This window comes from Orbicella faveolata, unplaced genomic scaffold (assembly GCF_042242905.1).
Source record: "Orbicella faveolata isolate gen_17 unplaced genomic scaffold, um_ofav_v1 contig_46, whole genome shotgun sequence".
In the NCBI taxonomy this organism is placed as follows: domain Eukaryota; kingdom Metazoa; phylum Cnidaria; class Anthozoa; order Scleractinia; family Merulinidae; genus Orbicella; species Orbicella faveolata.
The window spans coordinates 14,678,499-14,705,225 of record NW_028301576.1 but is presented as its reverse complement, the minus strand read 5'-3'; the positions used below and the strand labels follow the sequence as shown (position 1 = coordinate 14,705,225).

At 38.7% G+C, this 26,727-nt stretch overlaps 3 long non-coding RNA genes and 1 pseudogene across 3 annotated transcripts; all 4 read right to left on the bottom strand.

Moving 5' to 3' along the window:
* Positions 1 to 2,709: 2,709 nt before the first annotated feature.
* Positions 2,710 to 5,551, bottom strand: LOC149098545 (uncharacterized). Its single transcript, XR_016203553.1, has 3 exons — positions 5,362 to 5,551; positions 3,350 to 3,427; positions 2,710 to 2,902 (listed from the first exon to the last, which is right to left on the bottom strand). It is a non-coding gene; the product is annotated as an uncharacterized LOC149098545 (long non-coding RNA).
* Positions 5,552 to 7,418: 1,867 nt separating this feature from the next.
* LOC149098544 (uncharacterized) lies at positions 7,419 to 14,663 on the bottom strand. Its single transcript, XR_016203555.1, has 2 exons — positions 14,489 to 14,663; positions 7,419 to 7,655 (listed from the first exon to the last, which is right to left on the bottom strand). It is a non-coding gene; the product is annotated as an uncharacterized LOC149098544 (long non-coding RNA).
* LOC110059545 (uncharacterized) lies at positions 9,592 to 11,870 on the bottom strand (annotated as a pseudogene).
* Positions 14,664 to 23,232: 8,569 nt separating the features above from the next.
* Positions 23,233 to 24,891, bottom strand: LOC149098543 (uncharacterized). Its single transcript, XR_016203410.1, has 2 exons — positions 24,687 to 24,891; positions 23,233 to 23,475 (listed from the first exon to the last, which is right to left on the bottom strand). It is a non-coding gene; the product is annotated as an uncharacterized LOC149098543 (long non-coding RNA).
* Between the last annotated feature and the right edge of the window lie 1,836 nt (positions 24,892 to 26,727).

Below are 26,727 nucleotides of genomic sequence, written 5' to 3'. Positions count from 1 at the left end.
AGACCTAAATAAGAAGAGGGTGTATAATCGTTCTTAAAAGTGTTGAAAAATTTTAGTTTAGTAGAGTTTTGCATGGTATGTTGCCAATATAAAATATGCTTTTGCTGCATTAGGCCAACATAATGTTTAATTTTAGCGTTAGTTAGGTGCCCATAACGTCAATTTTTTTGCTTTCTTATCTGATTCTTCATAACACCCAATTAACTTTCTCGAAAAATTTTTTCGATTTGCATAAAACGCATTTTTTTTTATAATTTTTAAAGACGTTCGATTTTGCCACCACTTTGGTCCACCATTCGCACCAGTCTTCCTCGGTTTGAAATGAGTCGTGACGTAGGTTCAGGGACACGTGATTTGGGTCGTGACTTATCTGACTTGAAAACAAGTGGGTATTTTGCTTCAGAGTTGTCTACATTTAGTTAAAAAGGCCGGAAAGGTGCGTTGCCGCTCTTTGTCGCACACGACGTAAATATTCATATGCACTAAAGGTCAAGTGAGATTCCTGAACCTACGTCACAGGTATCAGTCACGTGGCCATTTCGAGCACGTTATTCTTGTGATCAGCGGCAGGGGTCGACCGCAAGGAAATAGAATTTTGAACTTTCTAAAAATTCGTAAAAAAGAATTGCGTTTTATCCTAATCGAAATTTTTTTTCGCAGAAGTTCATTAGGTGAAATGTAGAATTAGATGAGCGAAAAAAAAAAATTGACATGATGGGCACTTTTTAAGTACGTGAGATCAAACCAAGGGAAAATGACATACTTATTGTATTAGGATAACAACTATTTTTACCAGCGTGCTGAAGATCTTGCGACATGAGAAAGATTTTTTTAACAATAGAGCAACTATCCTTACTTATAAGATATTTTTGATTAATTCATGATTTTCTGATTGATAGATGTAATGAGAGGAAACCTACCAAGTTCAGCTCTACATGCTACATTGCATACCTTATTGCTTTCTTCTAAATAACGTTTTTTCGGTCTGGCAACTGTCCCAAGACTTGAGATCAGACTTTGCATATGCACCCCAGACTTCACTGTTATATGTCAAAATTGGGGAGATCATTGCGTCGAAAATTTTATTCGCTAGGAATGGAGGTAGTTTGCTGAAATTTGTGTGTTTTTAAGACTGAAAAGGGCGTGAAGGGCCTTTTCTTTCAATTTATCAAGTGCCAATGAAAAGTTACCCGTTGAAGAAATGAGTGTTCCCAAGTAAGTATAATTTTGAGCAATTTCAACAGGCTCATTGTCGATATGAAAATTAGACTCGATACATTTCTTTGCACGTTTTTGAAAGATCATAACTTTGTTTTTTTTTGGATTGATACTTATTATCCATGTACTGCAATAGGATGATAAAGTGTTAAGACAATTTCGCAGTCCTATTTTTCATCTTGACAATATGACTAAATCGTCTGCATATAAAAGTGAATTTAATTTTGCGCCGTTTGGTAGGACAAAGGGATCAGATAGAATTTTTTCAAAAGAGAATGGTATATCATTAATAAAGAGGTTGAACAGTAACGGGCCCCAAAATACAACCTTGGCGTACCCCTCTTAGGTATGGAAAGGGCCGTGTTTGATTTTAAACATTCCCAGAGGTGCTTATTGTCTGAGTCTTCTGTATTTTCTTCTGCAGTGATTTTTGAGATGTAGTAATATTTTTTTTCCTTATTCAGTAGCTTTTTGTATCCTCTTAAAGCATCATGATATTGCTCTCGTAAGTTTGCATTTAAAGGATCTCTGTGTTTTTGGTTTGAAATTTTCCCTACCTTGTGTTTCTTAAAGCGGCATTCTTTATTAAACCATTTTTCGCTCGATTACGGTTTCATTTTTTACGATTTTTTCTTATTCCTATCTTTAAGCATCTTTTAGCTGCTGAAATTAACATGTTTTCTACTTTTCCAAGCGAGGTGTTGACATCTTCATTGTGAATGTCATCCTCACTGTAGCCTCGTATGAGCATTTGGAGATCTGGTGAACGTAAGATATCTTTGAATTTTGTAGCAGAATCATTTTCCCAGAGAAACTGCATAGGAAGACGAGATCGACCGACCGACCGACCACCGACCAACTGACCGACTGACTGAAAGATGGATAGATTTCATCACAGGGCGACTTCTCGATCCGGGCCACGTAGACGAAAACTAACCAATCAAAACGTAAACTGAGATCAATGGACTGGTAGCTTCTCGTGACGGTAAGTAACGGTCTGTTTGACTTGAAAACATAAACACTATCGACTGTTCTGCGGAGTATAGACTGTTAGAGATTCAGTCCTTGACGGCAAATTATCATAACAATAAATCTCGCTTGTAAATTTACCTTGAAAACTCATTTTGAGACAACTAAACCGAAACCGTTGAAAAGCGTACAAAATTTAGGATCGAAATTAACCAATCAGCCAAGTTTGCTGAGAGGTTCGTAACTCCTCGGGTCCTGTGATGGGTTTTCAACTTTGTTAAGATCTGTTTTTTGTAGTCTTCAATGTTATTGGTTTATTTGAGAAAAAGATCGCCATCCTTTGTTCTCAAGTAACGTTCTGATTAGTTAACTCTTTTTCAAGTGGCCCGGTTCGAGTAGTCGCACAATGAATGCTTTTGATTTTGATTCGATTTAAAAGAGGTACTTGTGCCTTAAGTTACAGACACTCGTTTTGTATTCTTATCAGTCATTTGAATAATTTAGTTGTGATGGTATGAAGGCTTTATTTATGTCTGAACATTATTCATTTTTTCATTTACACCCAGGTACAAGGGAGGAAACAAGCATCAATATTTAAATTTCCTTAAGTCCTTTTCTTCATTTTCTGTTAATTCACCAGCATCGCTTTGTGCAACTTTGGTCCTTTTTTCGGGCATCCAACACCTCTACATAGAGACCCTTCACTCGATGTAAACTGTAAAACAGAAACAATACAACAATCTTTTATTTCGTGCCCAGAAAAATTTTACAATAAAAATAAATGCCTGCAATGTGAAAATATAACGATGAAAAACAGAACACAGCCACTTAGAAATAGGTAAGGCTAATCGAGCTAAGTGGCTGGGCCAAGCGGAAAAAAATATTGCAATAAAGTTACGGAATATATATATATATATATATAAAAAAACAGGACACGATTTCAACAACACAATACAAATGTTATTTACACTCCTAAATGAGGGTTTTCTATTGCTCCTTTGGCCACTACACACCTTCCTCTTATTTAATATAATTTTGCACTTCTTTTTTTTCTGCATTCAGTATTTTTGTTAATTAAATTAATTTTACATAACTGAAATAAGTGTAAATAAATTGAATTGAATTAAAATTTCTTCATTTTCTGTTAATTCTGTTAATTCACCAGCATCGCTTTGTGCGACTTTGGTCCTATTTTCGGGCATCCAACACCTCCACATAGAGATCTCCCACTCACTGTGAACTGTAAAACAGAAAAAACACAATACAAATGTTATGAACACTCCCAAATGAGGCTTTTCTATTGCTCCTTTGGCCACTACACACTTTCCTCTTATTTAATTCAATTTTGCATTTCTTTTTTTTCTGCATTCAGTATTTTTGTTCATTAAATTAATTTTACATAACTGAAATAAGTGTAAATAAGGCCCGTTCCAAACGCCGCTCCATTCATGCGCCGAACCTAACTGATGAGTTAAGTACGGCAAAAGAGCGGCGTTTGAATCAGTTTGGTTCGGCAGATTAGGTTTGGTGCGGCAAACAACATTAAATTCGGCAGGGTCTGTCGCACTATGCAACGTTGGAGCGGCAGCTGATTCATAAGGCGTTCTCCTCATGTGTCGAACCTAATACATAAATTACTGTAATGTATTTTTCATATAACGGGACTCGTGATTGGGTCAAAATTAAGTGGCTTGAGCAGCCGCGGGACTGTATAAGCAAGTTTCTTTAGCGCAAATTCATTTTTGGCTTTTTCTTCGTGATAATAGCCGAGCTTACGAGATTCCCCTTTAGCAAGTCGAATTAACCGGGAGAAAAGCTGTCTAAATACAAGTACTGAACCTTGAGTTTGAATTTGCTTCCCTAAATATTGCTATAACAGCGAAATGTTAGCCATAGCTTTTCTATTTGGACAGAGTTCTTGAATTCCGAACGTATATTTTTTCGTCGAAAATTGTTACCATCGGCTTCTCGAATTAAGTTCGACGCAAGTACGCCGTCTGAACCAGCCGTCGCTCCAAAGTCGCTCTAAAGTCGAACTTAATCAAGTTTGGTTGGGCACATGAGTGGAACGGCGTTTGGACTGGGCCTTACAGAATTATTAGTTGAATATCCGTTCATTGTTTTTCTTGTTTTGGCTCCGTAATGTTTTGAGAACTTCTATTTTCAGCCACCTGACCATATACCTATCTTATTTTTGTTATACGTATCCTTGGGGTGGACGCGCCAAACTTGGTTATTTACAATAAGCGAGCAACACCTAATTGAGCATCTTGAAAGAGTGTTTTTTTTTTTAGTGCGTGAGCGCGCAGAACACTCTGAATCCTGCCGTTTCATTGGCTTCGGGAGTGGGGCAAATTTACGAACTTGCCAACTGACGCTATGATTCCGCCCGGGTTGATCACGCAGAGCTCGATGTGGAGAAGTCTAAACGTTTTACCTAAAAAGCTCACAATATATTGCCGTTTTACTGTTCTCAAGTGAATGAGGAAATTCTCCCGAAAGGCGAGTGTTCATTTGATTTTGGAGTAAGAATTATTTCTCAAAATTACTCGTCAGTTTGTACTGCTGATCCTTTGCAGTGCTTCTAATTTTACTTAGTAACTTTGGACGACGCCATAAAAGCTGAAAATACTCGCGGGTATAGAAAAACATTTATTAAATGATAGTTCAAGTATACCAAAGATTAGGTAACATGTAAAGCGAGAAAAACTATATACTACTAGGTCTTGAGTACGGTCTTCGCCCTACTGGAGAACGCTGGCAAAGCTAATCTATATGGACCTTCTGCCCGAAAAGGACATTATCTCACTTGCAAAAATATACTGAGGCATTGGATGGTCCTTTTAATGGAACTCTGTTCCTGTTCAAAAACTACTTGGGGATCATTCTAAGTCCAGTTTGGAAAAACGTGGGGAACATTTAGGGTTGGGATCATGTCGGACTCAATTTGGGATGATTTCTGGGCCTGGAACATTTCGGAGTCCAGGATATTTCAAAAGCGATATAGTTCTTAACATAACCTCGCAGAAACAAAATTGAGATAAATGCAAGGTGCTAACATAATGCAATAGTCAAATAATACACTGAAGTAAAAGAAGTACCAGGCTAAGCGTATACAAGTCGTTTTGCGCTGGGTGTAACAACGGAAAAAACCCAAACATAACAAAAACCAACCTTTCCTTTCAATTCTCTTTTTCCCGCTGGCAAAGGTCCTGAAAAGCACTCACTTTTAGGAAGCAAAGCTGCGATGAGAAGAAATGCAATAAGAGAAACGACAGCTTGGTTCATTCTTTTGATACTTGTGGAGTAGTGGAGTCAGAAATTCAGTAGCTCACAAAATTGCCTTTTGGTTATTAAGAATACTGTTTGACTTGATATATATAGTTTCAGCCGTCAATGTGGCGCTGTATTCTGCATTCCCATTATACTATCACATTACGTTATCCTAAAGCAAAACAAAAGTCCGACCTATTAAGAAACCGATTAAAGTTTTAAGCGAAGGAATATAATCCTTACAACTTAAGGTTTCAAAAATGTACCGCTAGTGCCAAACTCAGCATTAATAGACCTTTTTTAGCTTGGGCGGTTTGTTTTCCCATTACAGACCACGTAATATTCTCTTTCATCCATCTTAAAATTATTCATTCGTATGCACGTGACCATCTGAAAATATGAAAGTAAGAATTTCTTTTATCGTTACATGGTCTGAAATTGGGCAATAAATCACCCAAGCTTAAAAGGTCCATTTTACCCAACCGAACTTAAGACTTTGAATGTGTCTATTTTACCGGACTCTTTAGATATAAGGTGGCTTTTTAAAATAAAGGACAAATGGATGGCACAGGCACGCACAGTCAATCAAAATGGCTGCATTTTACTTCCAGGGACAAAGGTAAAAGCTATTAGTATTTCATTACATCATTTGTGAAATAACTCAACCATTTGAATCATAAATCCTCTTCACCATTCAAATGTGTCGGCGATTTTTGATTCTCACTGCTTCCAAGATTCCTCTTTACGTTCATCTGTCTCTTGTGCCGGACATCGAAAAAATATGAATTCCTGTTTGGGCAGGTGGAGACTGAGAACATTGCAGTGCGATGTCAGATACCACAATTCAGTCAAAAAATCCGTTCACCTGGGCTTTTATCTACACATTAGAAATAATTTAAAGAGGTTAGGAGAGCTTCAGTCTCAATTCCTATATAATCACTGAAAACGCCTCCTTATATTCGTTTTTTCATGTACCCATATTAATCGTCTATTTTTGAAATTCAGAAACAAAATCCGTCCTCCTGGGCTTATATCTACGCATTAGAAATAATTTAAATAGAGGTTGGAAGAACTGAAGTCTTAATTCTTACATGATTACTGAAAACGCCTCCTTATATTCGCATTCATGTACTCGTATTTTTCATCTAGCTTTTAGATAGTTTATAATCAGAGGTTTTGAAGTTCTTATCTATGTTTTTATGTGCTTGTTCAATATTTTTAACTGTGTATTATTTTTATTTTGCTTTATCCAAAAGGTTCTGTAAGCCTCCTTTTTGTGACCAGTGCACCCTGTCCAAAACTGCTATGTATTAAAATGATCTTTCTCTGGACTTAGAATGGTAATTGGCTTAATGTGCACGTGGTACCCATAAATAGGAGGTGAAACCCAGCACTTGCATAAGAATTTTGTTTATCATTTGCATTTGAAAAAATATTGTTAGCACTTAGTAAGAGGAATTAGTTTTTTCCTGTAGAGTCCTGTAGAAATATAAAAGCCTATTTGTGCACCGTGCCAGAAAGATGTCATTGTAGGTATTACAATCTCAAAATGCCCTCTACTTAGCAGTTTGTTATCGAAAGTTAAACTATATTATGGGGTTGCAGAAGAAGTCAAATATTGTTACATAAAATAATCACGAAATAAATATTTTATAGCATCAAAACTGAAGCATTCAAATGACCTATAAGAATTCAAAACGAGGGTCTGTAATTGAAGGCACAAGTGCCTCTTTTTAAAATCGAATCGAAATGGAAAACAGGTAACGAAATCTATCCATCTTTCAGTCAGTCGGTGACTTGGTCGACGGGCGGTCGGTTGGTCCATCGGTCAATCAGTCAGTAAATAATAAGTAACTTTAGCCTGCTTAAAATGTGGTCTGCGATGCATTTATTACTCTGATGGCACACTTGCCGTAAGACCAGGAAGAATGAATTGATAAGCGAATGGTAAAGCAATATTAAAGTAATGATGTTAAAGGTGCTGTAGAAATAACTGCACAGCTACTTTATTGTATTTATTATAATTTATTATAACTATCAACATCTAATTCTTCCGAAATTACAAGGTCCAGTATTAATCAGTATTTGGCTAGTTTTCATCGCTGTTCACTGCGGTCGTCGTAGACGTTCTGTTCTATGCCCCCACATCCAAGAGTTCTTGCCACAAGACACACGTTACTTGCCGCTCTTTTGAACTGTAGAAGAAAAAATTAAAAAAAGAAACCCAATGCTATTAGACTCCACATTTCGTACAAATCTTGTCAGCTTTGAGACCTACAATTATTAGTTGGATATCCGTTCAATGTCTTTCTTCTTGTTTTGGCTTTGTAAAGTTTTGGAAACTGATATTGAGCCACCTGACCATATCCCCAGCTAATTTTTTGTATATGTATCGTTGGGGATCACTTTAAGCCCACATTAGAAAAACGTGCTGATCATTTGGGGTTGGGATCATGTCAGGCTCAATTTGGGATTATTTCTGGGCCTGGAACATTTCGGGGTCGAGGTCATTTCGAGAGCTTAAGAGGCTGTCCGCGTAAGGACGGATAAGGCAAATTGCGGACTTTCACCGATTGGCTTCATTTTTTCAGTGAAAATCAACCATTATATGCAATGTAAAAATAACGCATTTATGTGAATCAATTCGATTTTTTTTCATTTTTTACGAGACGGTTTTCAAAGTGACCTCGAAACTGGCTAATTTGCCTTGGCAGACTATGAAATTTTGTTATAAACGTTGGACGCTGCCAAAACACAGTTTTTTATTCTAACAAGCTGAATATTTCACATACAAAAGTTTCATCTTTCCTCGATATTTTAACGGGCTAACAATTTTATTCTGTCAAAGCTGGCGAGAGTTACGAATTTTCTAAAATACCTCCTACAAAACTCCGGAATGTGTGAAGCGTGACAGACCTAAAGTTAAAAGCTATTTTCTCAAATGTGAGACCTGATCTCGAAACAAATCTATGATAACTCAAAAGTACTAACATCAATGTAAAAACGTATGGAATAAAATTTGTGGGCACTCTGCACTGCGCGCCGTACAGAGCTTCACGATTTTGCTAAATATTCGCCATTTTGATGGTAAACAAAGATAACGGCGGTCCCGCCTGTAACCAAAAAACACGAACTGTAAACGCTTGGAAATGAAATAATCATCACTACAGGTCAAATTGTGGATTTGAAATTAGATTATCCGTGGTTTAGCCGTTTTTTCGGAAAAAAATCTACCCTCATCTGGTTTTGTAAACAGTAGAAATGATGAATATTTTTTTCTCATCCATATGCAAATTACATGTACTGTAGCCGGGTGAGTCAGTTTGTTACGATGAGACGACCAAATGCTTAAACTGATTTCTTTTATGTATTTTTTAAGGCAAAAAATTGTTTCTTACCCAAGGGAAAAAACTGTCTCAGCCTCCTTGCAAGCTTTCTTACCGGTTAGTGAGCTCTTTTCATTTCTCACGATGCGGTAGCGCAATGTTTGCTTTCAAAGCTTCACTTGTTCGTTTCACGTTAATTGAATTAAGCGGACAAGCCAGGTTAATTGGCTCTTTTGTCCAAAACTACCTTATCTCAAGAAATTTCGTAGTACACAAAAATTTCTGCTGCTGAAGTTAATTTAGGTCAAAAGGTTTTGCACGAGTTTATTCTCGCTGGGGTACAATCGGAAACAATTCTCTTTCAAAATGTCAATACAAACATGTCAATGCGGAAAAAATGTTACTGCGCAAAAGAAATTCTCAAAAATATTGTGAAAATCAGAACAAGTTTCGTGTCTGAGCGAATAATTGTTTCCTACCCATGGAAAAAAATTGTCTCGGCCTCTTTGCAAAAGCTACTTTTATGGTCCCGCGAAATCCGCCCTTAACCGATCTTGGAAAGGGTGCCTCAAACGTCTCTGAACCATCTCGACGGCGTAAAATAAGAAACAGTCCCAAGAGCTTTATAATGTTGAGAAATTGTATTATTATTTGTTTATAATACTTAGATTTACTGAATAATTCTTTTGATTATTTAACTAAAAGGCAGTTTATTCGTCGTTAGACCTGATTTTCAATTGACTCAGTTCAATTGGAAGGGGAAGGCGGGGGGGGGGGGGGGGGTTGGTTTGCAGGTGAGCATGTAGGTTAATTTTTATTTTCTCATGGTATGCACCGATACAAGCTTTGATTTGATGTTACAATTATAATGGAATATAACGAGGAGCTTGCACTCTGACTAGCATTCATTCCACTTCATTGAAAATTAACTTCGGCAATCACTTTCTTGTAAAAAGCTCATTAGTTGCTCAATCAGGTCTCTCTTCTTGTCTCTTGATTTAAATGGAATTTCAAAATGGCGCAAGATTTGTTTAAGCATTGGTACATTAAATTGGCTCAATTTATTTTCTTTCGCGCACTCGCACAGATTGAAGGCATCGTAAGACAGAGGGTGTTGTGGCTTCAGTTCCTGATTAACCTCTTCTATGAGGTACTGTCTATCAGCTTCTTCTTCCTCCCGCAACAAGTCTCTAGAATTAAGATAGACTTCTGTGGGATCTTGCTGCCTTCTTATGGTCGCTGCAAGGCGGGAAAAAAAAACCCTGCACTTTGCTTTTGGTCAGCCATTCTTTTCTATCAAAGAGCCGATTGTTCTGCTCGTCTGTTGCTTTCCGCATATCGTTGGACACCCGGTGAGGGCCAGCTTTACGCCTAGTCTGCTCTCCAAGGTCAAACCTGGCCGTAAGGTAGTTTTTAACCTTCTCGGTGAACCTCGAAGATCCTGCACGTGGCTTGGGTAAGGTCCAGCCCATACTGACAGCTTGGTCTGACGGCGGCGACGCGCTCACACTCTGCTGGTAACCAGGTGTACATGACGCATCTTTAATTATGTTGACTGACGTAGTGAACATGTCTGCCCAATCTCTACGAAGCTTGTCATAGAGTTTCAGACTGCCTCTCCTCTTTCACACAATGGTCTCCGATGTCCACACGTGACTCGAGCTCTGAAAAGGTTTTGAAACTCTCAATACATCCGGGCTCCGAGCGCTCAAACATATCTATTTCCGAATCGGACGAAACTGATCTCTCGGTAGTGTTGTCTTTGCATTTATATACGCGTGTATCTCTACAATCGAAAAACTCTTTACTTACAACGAGGCCAATGTTCCCTTGGCTCAGTGATACAAGCTGGTAAAAAGGAACCTCCTTACCGCGGCCCACTCCATACGACCTCCAGACACGAATACCCTTTACCTCAAACTGGATGTTGTGTAGCTTGCTGAATCCTTCTACCTTTTTCACGTCTAAGGTCTTCTTGGTCTCGTCAACAACGCAGACACATGCGGATGTACCTTTTACTTGTCTCTCTGAAAGGGCCCTTCTCATGTCTGCCGCTCTCAGGATATCATGCCCTTCGTTGCAGTATCGTCGGATGCATGTCTTCATCGGACATAAGATTCGATCGCATACATCCTTGCCATACTGTGGCTCTGAGTAGTCGTAACGACAAACGGTTATACCCACTCGCTGACCGATATGTTTTGCTGCAGCAATCAGGGAGTTGTTATGATAACAGCCTGCTTCGTCCGAGCGCAAGTAAACCTGGGTGACGTGCGGCTTTTGGGTCTTGATCGTTTCTAGTGTGTTCTCTATGATCGAACAGACGGCGAACCAATCCTGCTGACATGTGTCGAACAGATGAGCGTAGGACTGTAGTTCCAGGCTACCTTCTTTATCTGGATCGTTGGAGATGACTGTCGATATATGCCAACTCAACCCTCTCTTACCATACCAATCGGACTGCTTCTCGCGATATTTGAGCTGTAAGAATTTCATCGCCCAGTCCATTACAATTAGAGCGTAGTTTGGATTGTTAGTTATCATTTCCAGCTGATCTTGTTTGGCGGCTTCCTGGTTAATGGACCGCAGGATACGTGCCTTCCATTGCAAGATGTCTGTGCGTGCCTGCATAAAGTCATAGATTAGATCGTCTCGTTGCTCGTTGCTGTAAGAGTTCCAAGATGAGCTGCTTATTTGGTATTTTACTTCATCAAGAACATTTCGCAGATTCCGACAATCATCGCACGTTTCTGGTGGAAGCGCTGGTGGGAGCAGCTTTCCTGGAAAGCTGGTGGAAGTACTGGTGGGAGCAGCTTTCCTGGAAATCGATATCTTGCTCGTCGCTAAGGGCGAATTTTCGGCAGTGGTCGGGGCAAGCAGCCGTCTCAGGCTTGCAGTGGATGCGATAACCAGTCTTCAAGTAACGTTTTGCGTGCTTCAGCTTTCCTTTGACTTCAGTGCACCATTGTCTTGCCAATCCTCCTTTCTCTTGATCATCCACTATCCTTTCAATCGTCTGGAAAGCAGTAGAACCATCAGTGGCAGTATTGTTAAGCCCTTGCAATGACTTTCTGTGAGAGGCTTCCCTGACTTCTAGAATCTTAAACAACGTGGATCTCTGGATCTCTGGATCCAGCACTGCATAGAGTGTCTGACGAGTAATGTATCGATCAAGTAGAAACATCAACACCTTCACCGGGCATACCAGGGACATTTCACTCGTTTATGTATCTAGGGGCGCGGGAGTGTGATAACGTTGCTCAAAATCGGGTTGGAGAATTCAGCACTGTATGGGGCTGGTGGGTGTGAATTTGAGCGAAATTTCAGCATCTTAGTACGCGGATCAAACTCATGGCAGAGATCTCGGAGATCGAGACGCAAGAGGATTGAGACGAAAAATCATGTTCGTTAGTGACATTGTTGCTGGAGTGAAAGGGCCCCCAAAAGCCGTGCACTGTCAGAGTATGTGAAAATCGCATTTCCAAATTTCGTAAATTCCAGTTCAATAAGCGTATGTTTTTAAGTATGCTCGAGGAAAAGGGCCATTTGATCGCCTTATATGATCCTAAGATGGGGCTTTTGAGAAAATTTTTGGACGGGGGATTGGGATTGCCCCGCCCGAAAATTCAAATGTAAAATGCCCGTGGGTAAATGTTGAAGTTTTGAATTGACCGGTGCATAATGTCATGTCTTCGTTATAATTTGGCATTAAGAAGCCGAGACTGATAATTTACAAAGGCATTCGGTTTTGGAAATGCGTCATTGCGCGAAACAATCATCGCGAAAAGGAACAACAAAATATAAATATGTTATCTTACTACTGGAAATAACTCACGCTTCGTAAAAAAAATAACAAAAACCAGCAAAAGATATTACAGTTACGCGATCCGACAGCAGTAACAGTTTTGCCAAAAAGAATACATATTTCGTCGGCCATTTGGAAGTTTATGACGTGTTTACCCGCCAAACTTGTAACTTTCCCAGTATGCCCAGGATGTTGCCATGTCCTTGGCGCTCGCCAGAATCTTCCAAGCGAGTGTCTGTGCCTCGGGCAGATGGTTATGCGTGTGATTTGTGTCGCCGACATCCCACGAATACCCGCTCTCGCCATGATCAGCTCGGCTTCAGTAACATCGCCACATTTCGATAAATGACAACTCAACAAATGCACAGAAATATCCGCGTTGCACTCCGACAGAAAAACATGGTTTTCCTTGTCCCTCGAGGATCCACAAGGAGTCTGAAGTATTTCGTGAAGTGAACAATTACTTTGCTTAGCCGACATTTTGTGCAATTAAGACGAATGAATTGCGGAGAAGATTTTATATGTAATTAAATTAACGTAAAATTAAAGTGCGAATTTTTTATACGCAGTAACATTTTTCTCCACACTGACATTCTGAATTTTGAAACAAATTTTTTTCTGATTGTACCCCCAGCGAAAATAAACTCATGCAAAACATTTTGAACTAAATTAATTTTAGCAGCAGTAATTTTTGTGTACTACGAAATTTCTCAAGAAGAGGTACGGTTTAATTCAATTAAAGTGAAACGAACAAGTGAAGCCTTGAAAGCAAACATTACGTTACGGCAACGTAAGAAATGGGAAGAGCTCACTAACCGGTAAAGAAAGCTTTTGCAAGGAGGCTGAGACAGTTTTTTTCCCTCGGGTAAGAAACAATTATTTGCCTTTAAAAATATGTAAAAGAAATCAGTTTAAGCATTTGGTCGTCTCATCGTAACAAAAATTCACCCAGTTGCAGTACACGTAATTTGCATATGGACGAGAAAAAAATATTCATCGTTTTTACTGTTTAAAATACCAAATGAGGGTAGATTTTTCCCGAAACAACGGCTAAACCGCGGGTAATCTGATTTTAAATCTACAATTTGACCTGTAGTGATTAATATTTCATTTCCAAGCGTTTACTGTTCATGTTTTTTGGTTGCAGGCGGGACCGCCGTTATCTTTGTTTACCATCAAAATGGCGAATATTTGGCAAAATCGTGAAGCGCCGTACAGCGCGCAGTGCAGAGTGCCCACAAATTTTATTCCATACGTTTTTACATTGATGTTAGTACTTTTGAGTTATCATAGATTTGTTTCTAGACCAGGTCCCACATTTGAGGAAATAGCTTTTAACTTAAGGTATGTCACGCTTCACACATTCCGGAGTTTTGTAGGAGGTATTTTAGAAAATTCGTAACTCTCGCCAACTTTGACAGAATAAAATTGTTAAACAGTTAAAATACCGAGGAAAGATGAAACTTTTGTATGTGAAATATTCAGCTTGTTAGATTGAAAAACTGTGTTTTGGCAGCGTCCGACGTTTATAGCAAAATTTCAGAGTCTGCCAAGGCAAATTAGCCAGTTTCGAGGTCACTTTGAAAACCATCTCGTAAAAAATGAAAAAAATCGAATTGATTCCAATAAATGCGTTATTTATACATTGCATATAATGGTTGACTTTAATTGAGAAAATGAAGCCAATCGGTGAAGGTCCGCAATTTGCCTTATCCGTTCTTACGCGGGCAGCCTCTTAAAAGTTCCTAAGATAACCACGCAGAAATAAAGTTGAGTTAAATGCGAGATGCTTAAGATAATACGATAGTCAAATAATACACTGAAGTAAAACAAGTACAAGTTACTACACTGTTTGTTGTAGCAACGAAAAAAAACCCCAAACATGACAAAAACCAACCTTTCCTTGTAATTCTCTTTTTCCCGATGGCAAAGGTCCTGAAAAGCAGTCACTTTTTGGAAGCAAAGCTGCGATGAGAAGAAATGTAACATGAGAAACGACGGCTTGGTTCTCCATTCTTTTGATGCCTGTGGAACAGTGGAGTCAGAAATTCAGTAACTCACAAAATTGCCTTTTAGTTACTAAGAATATTGTTTGACTTGATATATATAGTTTCAGCCGCCAATGTGACGCTGTATTCTGCATCCCAATTATACTATCACATTACGTTATCGTAAAGAAGACGAAAAGTCCGACCTATTAACTAACCGATTAAAGTTTTCAGGAAGAAATATAATAGGGTTAATTTTGGGTGCTGTCTATTTTACTGAACTCTTAAGACATAAGGCGCCTTTTTTTAAAAATGTGCTATCACTGTTTTGATAAGCAGCTTCTTTACAAAAGGATTCCGCTTTAAAGCACAATTACATATATTTTTATAAAAAATGGTACAGAATTGCGAAGAATTTCGAATTTTATTTAAATTTAGGCCACCACAGTCTTGTGGTTTTAACGGCCGACTTTATTTAAACAGTTGCTTTTCTGGAGAACCTACGAAGACATATTTTACGGGTGCTCTTGTAAAGAAAGTAGCCGTAACCTAATCTAGGCATTCTGGTAGTTGGCGAGGCGCCCGAAAAATGAAGAGTGTATTCGTGAGGATTTGGAATAAAGGGTTGAGAGATGGCAGCGGAACCGGAGTTTATAAACTTTAAGACTAGACAACTGATACGTATTAAACCAAGATAGAAAATGTAGTAAAACTTTAACGTTGATTGTACTTGGAAGCAGCATGGAGCCAAATACAGTGATCCTTGAAATGTCCTGGAAACTCTTGCAAGATTACCAGTAAAACAAAAAGCAAGTACACAATGTCAACATTTGCAGTAGAGGAAAAAAAAATCTTTCTTTTTTTGTGGTGTATTACATGGCGAGACAATTTTTTACAAATCGACAAACATTTGTGGCCATCTATAAACCTCCGCTTTTCTAAAGTATTACTTTGGAAGTACATTAAGAACGTATTGTAAATTAACATAAGTTTTGAAAAGTGTTTATAGTAGTACAGCTGAAGAAAAATATTTCCAAGAATGAAAGAAATAGCAGTCGTTTATGAATCGAAGGTTCTTATTCATAGTTTAGTGTTAACAGTCGCTCACCTTTCGAAGTTTTACCCACTGTCTGACGTCGACCCAATTGTTTACCTTTCAACCAATTGCCTTTGGTTAACTGAAAGGTTTCCTGAAGGATAGAATGGATTTTAAGCTCCCGCCCACAACGGTAACGGAATCAGGAATGTCACCAACAAAGGGTTTAACAAGCAGTACAATGGCTCTACACGTGCGTTATAAATCTTAGAACATTTATTTGGCGTTCTCTGGAAAAGTACGACGTAAATTGCCAAATTATATTTTAACAACTCAAGGTTGTTTTACATATTCCGTTTTGAGTTAGCAATGACTGTATTAGACAAACTGAATGACTTTATATTATCGCAAGGTTCATTCTTTGCTATAAATTCATTTTTCAATCGACCTTTTCCTCGACTTCGCCGTCTTAGTTGTTTCAACTCTCTAGAGTTTCTGTCAGAAATTTCTTCGTATTATTTCCATAAACAACGTTGGATTCAAGGCAAAATCACTATTACTCGGCTCGGTTTAGGAGGGGAGAGGGGGAGGAGGGGTGGGAGAGACTGCGCTCAAGGACCTTTTTGACGATAAATCAGCCATTTTGAATTCTATTGTTTCAAATAGCTATTATGGGATGCTCAGGGAGCAAATTAGCATCCCACAATAGTTATTTGAAACCATAAAATTCAAAATGGCCGATTTATCGCCTAAAAAGCCTATCGTTTACGACTGCACGACTCCGGTATCAACCTATTTCCTAGTTTGATTTTCTTTGCCATAGGGATATATGAGTAGCCTAGCGCACACATGCAGAAAAGGGATTAGATGTCACACAAGGAAGAATATGAAAAGAGTTTGAGTCAATAAAGGACGACAAATGCGAGGGAGATAACTTGTCTTAATAGCTAAAGCTGTTTATTTCAATTTTCGCATTGATGTGAAGTATATATGAAATAATTCATATATGAACTGCGGTTGTAGATGAAAGTGAAGAATTGTCATCGCAGTAAGTTTCCGATTTAAGCAATTGGAAAGAAGAAGCCTGAAAAAATCAGGGCTTCAATGGGATTCGAACCCGTGACCTTCGCGATACCGGTGCGATGCTCTACCAACTGAGCTATGAAGCCAGACATTGGGAGCGAGGTCAATTAATTGAGTTCTATTAACTCAATTAATTGACCTCGCTCCCAAAAAAGTCATTTCAAGCTGCTAAGCAAGAAATTGTGAGAAAATGGGAAGCTCCTGGTAGATGAGACCAGAAAAGTGTCCGAAAACTTTCCTAAAGGCATAAATAGCAGTGTCTGAAGTTCTTGGCCGATCACGCTTTAACACAACAGTATCTTGTGTAATTGTGGATTGTGCATCTATATCCTCGAAAACCAAACAGTTCCCGTAGGAGTAGGTATGAAAAACTAATCGTAACTCAATGGCCGTTTTTATACTAAAAACGCACTATCCGTCTGGACGAACTTGGGCAAACATTTGTAGTTCGTCTGGTTATGCGTCTCTGGTATAACGACGGGCACAAGACATATTATGCGTCTAGACGAGCTATACTTCGAAATTCGTCTTGAACGACGAACTAGGAGAGATAGTTCGTCAAGACGCATAATACGTCTTGTGCCCGTCTATATACTAAAGACGCACAACTAGACGAACAACGTCACAAATGTTTGCCCAAGTTCGTCCAGACGGATAATGCGTCTTTAGTATAAAAACGGCGAGGACGCATTATCCTTCTGGACGGATAATGCGTCCTCTAGTGTAAAAACGGCCATTGTCTGGATTTTCTGGCCTAAATAAAAGGGTTTTTATTCGGTAACAATACGTAAAGAAATCTAAGAAAGAGAGAAATTTATTGAAAACAATATTATTTACTTTTTGTGACTTGAGGCTACACGCGATTCCCAAAACATTTGCGGGGCTTTGACGGTGGAAAACAGTTCTGATGTCTGATTATTGCGTACTGATATAGGTAACTATTGGTTTGTATTGAAAAAAACCAAAGACTGCACTATGATCGGTTTCATAAATATGAATATCTATCCTACTTATGCTGGGTTTTAACCGCAAATTCAGAACTGCGAAAAAAAAAATGAGCACGTTTACTATATTTTGTTTCCTTTTGTGTTCCAACTGGTTAAGGAAATGCAAGGACGTAAATAAAACACGCGGGGACTGGGAAAGAGGGCGTGGCATGGGCTCACGGGGGTTTCACTTCTGCATTAGCCTCTACATTGCAAGTTATCAGTGTTAAGTACCAATTTCAGACAGCTTTTCACGTTCCGTGGGAAACGAGGGTCATTTCCTTAGGACATCTGAACGGCTGCAATATTTCAAGGGGTTGAATTCTCAGCTGTTAGGAGAAAGTGGTGGGAAGGGGCGCGTGAGAGATTATGTATCACCGAGCTTTCATGGAAGAGGTGGAAGGGGTAAAGAAGTCAGTAGACGTCCAGTGTTTCATGCAATTAATGAGTCTGCGAAAGATAAATACAACAATTGCGACTTGGATAGACAATCAGTAGTCTCTTATTCTTTCTCATTACACTTCCGAGCGAGCAAAATACGCAAACACTTGGAAATGTCCCGTCGCAAGAAGACACAACACGTGGAAGGTTTTCGGCGTATTTTCTTCTTTCGCTCGTTAGTCCCTGAAAATTCTGAGAGGCAAATAAGAGACTGTTGCAGGAGCCACAACCTTACATACAAACATTTTAGTATTACTTGAGCTCTCTCTAACTCAAAATAAAAGCCTTTCCCTCTGAATTTATCTTTATCGTTATCTTTATCTACCTTTCTTTATCGTATCTTTTCCGCCTTTCTTTATCGTATCTTTTTCCTTTGTTTCCACTCAAGTTGTCTGCACGAGTTTGCAGGAAACATCACTACGCGCTGAAGCGAGAAAAGCAACTTACATTAACAGTTGAGGTAGGTAATCAATCTTAGGGAAAATCTGATTTAATAAATAAATATTTGCATACTTTGTAATGGTAGCGTGTGTAGAGCTAATAATATATACATTTAGGCCAGCCTTAAAGCGTAGCTCCTGGACCGGGTTGTTCAGAGCCCGACAAAGCTAACCCAGGATATATAACGTAGAATTTTGATTTGAGTTTTGTAACTTTGTGGTGAGGTTTTCTGTATGTTGGCGGTCTGTTTTAAGTTTTAACACAAAACAAAAGCAGTGAAAACGGTTAACTTCTAGTCCTGGGTTAGCGTTAACCGGCTTCCAAAGAACCCGGCCCTGTTTTGAACAAGTTAGCCTGACATGAGCCCGCGATCCACTCGAAAAACAGCACTTGGTCAGCGGTAAACTTCCAAAAAACACGTGACCTCGATGAGCTCTAATCTTGGCGCGCGATATAATCACGTGATGCTGGTCAGCGGATACCTTGTTTTGAGAGATGTCAGTTGGTCATAACATGTATGTCTAATATCAAAGAACACGGTAAACCAAGTCTGCATGTCCCTGTCTACCTACTATTTGAAGTATGGCCGCCATGTTGCGCGACTCCGTCGTCGTCGTCGTCGCCGTCGTGCGTACGCGCCCACGATCAATACCGCTAGCCATGATAACCATGAGAAAATCCATTCACGGGTTTCCTTTTCTTTCCTATATGGGTATGGGGCTCCGCTTGGCGGCCCTTCGGGCCGCCGGAGCTCCGCTATAAATTATGTATATATGCCTATAATATTCTGCCTTTGTAATTTTCATAGGCGACTCCCGATATAAGCCCTGAAGAGATTCACGAACAGTAGTCTGTGTCAAGGATATCGACTGATCAGTCACCTGGGAAGATACTAGTACTGTTTCAGCATACGAAAGTCAACTTGAAATCTCAATGACATCTGCCAACGAAGACGATGACGCAGAAGTTAGCTTGTGGATTGACGAGAAAGAACAGCAGCATGAGAGAAGAGGACTAATCAATCAAGCTATCTCGCAACTAACTGAGAGTCGCTACAGTCCTATTGCATCCACACTTAACACAGCGTAGGAGGATGAGTCAGTGACGCAGCAGCAATACTATCAACGCAAGATGAAAGAGGTTCTCCAAGTGGTGTTATCGGTTGTTGTTCCAAGACAAGCAGAGAGAATGTGGAGTTGTCTGCGGGAATGCCAGCAGGTTCTTAACGTCGGAAATGAACCACCCGCTAAGAGAAAACGATTGGACACTGGTCTTGTGGAAAGACTTATTTCTGCTCGCAACGACGCCGGCAAATAAGCAGCTTTTTTTCCCGATTATCTGCATTGCAGAAAAGCAATGAAAAAGATCAGTCTCTGAAGACAGTATCGTATTTCAGTGGCCAAATAAAGTTGTAAGTCTTCCTTATGCTTTCTTGTCAAAATCTTTCCCAAAAATCCACCAGCACGTAGAGAGTTTCTTCGCAAAACAACACTCTAAATGTGACTCTTATTTCTCAGAAATCACGTGATTTTACATACTTTTGTGACTCTGTTACCAAATTTGGACAAGGTGTAACGCAAGCCTTTCTTGCTTGATCCATATAAAAATAAGTTTCCATGTGTGGAATTTAGTAGAGTTTAAGACAATCACAAAATTAGTCATGTCACTTTGTTTGTTTTAATTTTTTGTGGTAAAACGTCGATCCAGAACAGTTTTGTCCAGCGTACTAATACTACTACTACTACTACTACTACTACTACTACTACTAAGCTTTTAATATAGTGCAGGTGGAAATACTTGCAAATAGTAAAAGAAATCTCGCTCACAAAGTTTAGTGGCAAAAAATAATTTGCGCAAAGGAAAAAGCTCCCTCGTCGATCGCTCCAGTACCCTCGCTCTCACCTTGGCTCCAAATTCTAATAGACCATTTTACAGTTGTCTGCTCAATGACCTGGCCTTTGTATGGCAGCGAGGCTAGAGTTGACCTTGTTTTGATACAGACCTCACTGCTTTTGTCATGTAAATGCACCTAGTTAGCATCAGAACAACTTGTTTTACACAACAAAGGCAGTGAGGTTTGTATCAAAACAAGGTCAACTCTAGCCTCGCTGCCATACAAAGGCCAGGTCACTGAGCAGACAACTGTAAAATGGTCTATTCTCTCTATAAATTAGTGCCCTTTATAACCAGTTCTTTTAGGAAGTATTGAAGAGGCGTAAGGTTTAACGTATTTTATATTGCAGATCCAGATAACGCATTGTACTTTATGATTACATTACGCTGAGCAAAACAGCATTTCAAAGGTATTGTTTTCTGAGCCGCTCGTATTCTTGAAAATTCACTACAGTTAATCATACGAATAAGCAATAACACCGGTAGTTTATATTTTTTTTACCTTCTCGCACTACCTGATTAAGTAATGTAAATAGTAATACGAATGGGTGGGTACATTCAAACCCAAAACAAGCTGAAATACAATATTATTTACTTCGTGAAATCCGATACGTTCAGAACAACGTGGTCAATATTGACATTTTATGCAAATTTGTCGAACATGCAACAGTGAAAAAAACCTCATTACATCCGTCAATTCATGGAACTGTTAAGGTAGCCAGACACGAGGGGTCATGTTGCAGGGACATGTTGCAGGGACATGTTGCTGCAACATGTCCCTGCAACATGACCCATCGTGTCTGGCCACCTTTAAAGGGACTTGAAAAGAATTGAATTTACATTTGCTCTAGTTTTCTTTTCCAGGTAATCATTGAGACTTTCGGAACATTATTTCACATTTGTGTCAACCAAGGGCGCGTGACCTTGAAGGATGGCGTGACAAATTGTTAGTTTTTACCTAGAAAATACAACTGGAATTCTCGCTGAAATCGCCTCTGAATTTAAAGATCCCAGAATTCTGCCTCTTGATTTGGAAAGAAGGATTGATTAGCAGTTTTTAGCACCCATTTCTTTCTGAATAAACCGCCGCATATTCGAGGAAAGTGGTGGTTAAAAAAGCGTTGGAAAATTGAGAATTCTGCTTACCACAACTTGTTTTATGTATGGTAAGCTACCAAATGTTTCAAAAAGGTCAATAACGGCTTATCATAAGTCTTTATGGGTCCTGGTAATAGAATCTTAAAAATGGCAGCTTTCGTGAAGCGATTACAATTGTTACGCGTTTTCGATGCTAAGTGTCTAAATTAACTCCATTTCTTCAAGTTAACGGTGGGCTTTTAAGGGGGGTGGGGTGGGGTGGTCTGATGGAATTGATGAAATGTATTAAACAGCCAAAATATGGAAGGAATCGGCCGACCCTATTCGTCAGGTCTGCCCGGTTTTCTCTGGCAGTGGCTCTTAAATAGCAGAAACAAAATATTCCTTTTATAAGTCTGAACCAGAAACCTTATGCCATCTTCTTTTTGACTGTATACGCTCGAAACGTTTTTGATTTTATTTTTTACTCTCTATCAATAGACGTTGTACACCTTAACTGGAAAGATATTATTGCAGGCATTATAATAACAAATGCCCTCTGCTATTTATTATTGATAGCTAAAATATATTTATGGGATTGCAGAAGAGCACAAATATTGATGAAACAAAGCCTTGACAGCATCAAAACTAAAGTAATCAAATGACTGATAAGAAGAATGTAAAATGAGGGTCTGTAATTGAAGCCACAAGTGCCTTTTCTTGAAATGGAATAAAAATCGAGAAAATTTAACGAAATTTGTCCGTGTATCAATCAGTCGGTCGCTCGGTCAGCCAGTAAGTCAGCGAATTACACGGAACATTAGCATAGTAAAATTAGAGTCTGCCTGTTAAGGGCCCATTAACCGATCTTTTCAAGGAAAATTTATTCTCATATAACCTCATCATTTTTATTTGGTTCAGAGTTATTTCATGTGTTTTAACTTTTTCATGATCAGCAACACTAGTGATGACGTCATCAGGCCACGCGCATGGTCATGTGACTAATACTGAAAAAACGCAAAGGCTCCCAGGCAAATTACTTTATCTGGATTTTTTTCATTGATTTAATATTTTAATTTAAATCCTCATAACGCTATGCATAGATTTTGTTTCATTTCTAAAAGGTCAAATTTTGAGAGAATGTCAAAATATCAAAAAATTCGTAATTTTCTGAAAAAAGCATGATTTCGAAAGAGGAATGCATAGCTATGTTCCCAACGTTGGCTTAAATCGAAATCCGTCAAAAAAGAGTGGATTTAATGAAAAACCGCGTTTCCTTTAGCATTAAAAGAAACCGGAAGTGCGCTCGATATATGTTTGAAGTTACCCTATCAGCGCGTGCGCAATTTACACTACCAGTGCACTTCGGTAAGATCAAACAAAGCCAAACGGAGTTAGTTTTTCTCTTTCTATTGCTCTTGTTTTTCTGTCTTTTTCTTATTTTGTCTTTGCTTGTACTTTTTTTACTTTGCATTTTGTGAAAAACAAAGAAAAACATCTAAAATGCCAGTGAAACAAATTTGCAAGTTATTGAGTTGTTTTTACTTTCCGCGCTCAGGCTGACGTAAGTAACCGGAAGTGAAAACTCACCTCCTTAGCAACGCGCGCGAGCGCGCGCATAAATCGGTTAATGGGCCCTTAAAACGTTAGCCGAAGACCGCAAAAAATAGCTTGATAAGTGAATGAGAAAGCAATGTTGCAACTATGACGATTGCTTTATTTTATACTTCTTACAATTTATCAGTATTTATCCCATGCTATAATTATCATCATCTGATTCATCATAATTATCATCATCCGAAGTTACAACGTTCAGCGTTAATCAGTATTCGGCTGGTTTTCCTTGTTGTTCGTTGCGGTCGTCATAGACGGTCTTTTCCATTTCCCCGCATCCAAGTCTTCTTGCCACAATGCACACGTTACTTTCCACTCTTTTGAACTTTAGAAGAAAATTAAAAGATAAACGATAAAAATTGTTGAGCAACATTGAGTGTTTCAGTGCGGCGTACATGAGTCTCGCTTGGTCCTGTTTTAATTAAAATGTATCTAAATTTCCGTTTTAACCTACAGAATTATTAGTTGGATATCCGTTCATTGTTTTTCTTGTTTTGGCTTCGTAATGTTTTGAGAACTTCTATTTTCAGCCACCTGACCATATACCTATCTTATTTTTGTAATACGTATCCTTGGGGTGGACGCGCCAAACTTGGTTATTTACAATAAGCGAGCAACACCTAATTGAGCATCTTGAAAGAGTGTTTTTTTTTAGTGCGTGAGGGCGCGGAACACTCTGAATCCTGCCGTTTCATTGGCTTCGGGAGTGGGGCAAATTTACGAACTTGCCAACTGACGCTATGATTCCGTCCGGGTTGATCACGCAGAGCTCGATGTGGAGAAGTCTAAACGTTTTACCTTAAAAGCTCACAATATATTGCCGTTTTACCGTTCTCAAGTGAATGAAGAAATTCTCCCAAAACGCGAGTGGTCATTTGATTTTGGAGTAAGAATTATTTCTCAAAATTACTCGTCAGTTTGTACTGCTGATCCTTTGCAGTGCTTCTAATTTTACTTAGTGACTTTGGACGACGCCATAATGGTTGAAAATACTCGCAGGTATCAAAAAAAATTGTTAAACGATCGTTCAAGTATACCAAAGATTAGGTAACATGTGAAGCGAGAAAAACTATATACTACTGGGTCTTGAGTACGGTCTTCACCCTAGTGGAGAACGTTTGCAAAGCTAATCTATATGGACCTTCTGCCCGAAAAGGACATTATCTCACTTGCAAAAATATACTGAGTCCTTGGATGGTCCTTTTAATGCAACTTTGTTCCTGTTCAAAAACTACTTGGGGATCATTCTAAGTCCAGGTTGGAAAAACGTGGGGAACATTTGGGGTTGGGATCATGTCGGACTCAATTTGGGATGATTTCTGGGCCTGCAACGATTCGGAGTCCAGGATATTTCAAAAGCGATATAGTTCTTAACATAACCTCGCAGAAACAAAGTTGAGATAAATGCGAGGTGCATAACATAAATACGATATTCAAATAATACACTGAAGTAAAAGAAGTACCAGGCGAAGCGTATACAAGACGTTTTGCGCTGGGTGTAACAACGGAAAAAACCCAAACATAACAAAAACCAACCTTTCCTTTCAATTCTCTTTTTCCCGCTGGCAAAGGTCCTGAAAAGCACTCACTTTTAGGAAGCAAAGCTGCGATGAGAAGAAATGCAACAAGAGAAACGACAGCTTGGTTCATTCTTTTGATACTTGTGGAGCAGTGAAGTCAGAAATTCAGTAGCTCACGAAATTGCCTTTTGGTTATTAAGAATACTGTTTGACTTGATATATATAGTTTCAGCCGCCATTGTGGCGCTGTATTCTGCATTCCCATTATACTATCACATTACGTTATCCTTAAGTTAAGTAACCGATTAAAGTTTTAAGCAAAGGAATATAATCCTTACAACTTAAGGTTTCAAAAATGTACCGCTAGTGCCAAACTCAGCATTAATAGACCTTTTTTAGCTTGGGTGGTTTGTTTTCCCATTACAGACCACGTAATATTCTCTTTCATCCATCTTAAAATTATTCATTCATATACACGTGACCATTTGAAAATTTGAAAGCAAGAATTCTCAAGATTATCGTTACATGGTCTGAAATTGGGCAACAAATCACCTAAGCTAAAAAGGTCCATTTTACCCAGCCGAACATAAGACTTTGAATGTGTCTATTTTACCGGACTCTTTAGATATAAGGTGGCTTTTTAAAATAAAGGACAAATGGATGGCACAGGCACGCACAGTCAATCAAAATGGCTGCATTTTACTTCCAGGGACAAAGGTAAAAGCTATTAGTATTCCATTAAATCATTTGTGAAATAACTCAACCATTTGAATCATAAATCCTCTTCACCATTCAAATGTGTCGGCGATTTTTGATTCTCACTGCTTCCAAGATTCCTCTTTACGTTCATCTGTCTCTTGTGCCGGACATCGAAAAAATATGAATTTCTGTTTAGGCAGGTGGTGACTGAGAACATTGCAGTGCGATTGCAGATACCACGATTCAGTAAAAAAATCCGTCCACCTGGGCTTTTATCTACACATTAGAAATAATTTAAATAGAGGTTAGGAGAGCTTCAGTCTCAATTCCTATATAATCACTGAAAACGCCTCCTTATATTCGTTTTTTTATGTACCCATATTAATCGTCCATTTTTTACATTCAGAAACAAAATCCGTCCTCCTGGGCTTTTATCTACGCATTAGAAATAATTTAAATAGAGGTTGGAAGAACTGAAGTCTTAATTCTTACATGATTACTGAAAACGCCTCCTTATATTCGTATTCATGAACTCGTATTTTTCATCTAGCTTTTAAATAGTTTTCAACCGGAGGTTTTGAAGTTCTTATCTACGTTTTTATGTTCTTGTTCAATATTTTTAATTGTTTTATTATTTTTATTTTGCTTTATCCAAAAGGTTCTGTAAGCCTCTTTTTTGTGACCAGTGCACCCTGTCCAAAAATGGGCTTTATTAAAATGATCATTTTCTGGACTTAGAATGGTAATTGGCTTAATGTGCACGTGGTACCCATAAATAGGAGGTGAAACCCAGCACTTGCATAAGAGTTTTGTTTATCATTTGCATTTGAAAAAATATTGTTAGCACTTAGTAAGAGGAATTAGTTTTTCCTGTAGAGTCCTGTAGAAATCTAAAAGCCTATTTGTACACCGTGCCAGAAAGATGTCATCGTAGGTATTACAATCACAAAATGCCCTCTACTTAGCAGTTTGTTATTGAAAGTTAAACTATATTATGGGGTTGCAGAAGAAGTCAAATATTGTTATATAAAATAATCACGAAATAAAGCTTTTATAGCATCAAAACTGAAGCATTCAAATGACCTATAAGAATTCAAAACGAGGTTCTGTAATTGAAGGCACAAGTGCCTCTTTTTAAAATCGAATCGAAATGGAAAACAGGTAACGAAATCTATCCATCTTTCAGTCAGTCAGTGAGTTGGTTGACGGGCGGTCGGTCGGTCGGTCGGTCGGTCAGTCAGTCAATCAGTCAGTAAATACTGAGTAACTTTAGCATGGTTAAAATGTGGTCTGCGATGCATTTATTACTCTGATGGCACACTTGCCGTGAGACCAGGAAGAATGAATTGATAAGTGAA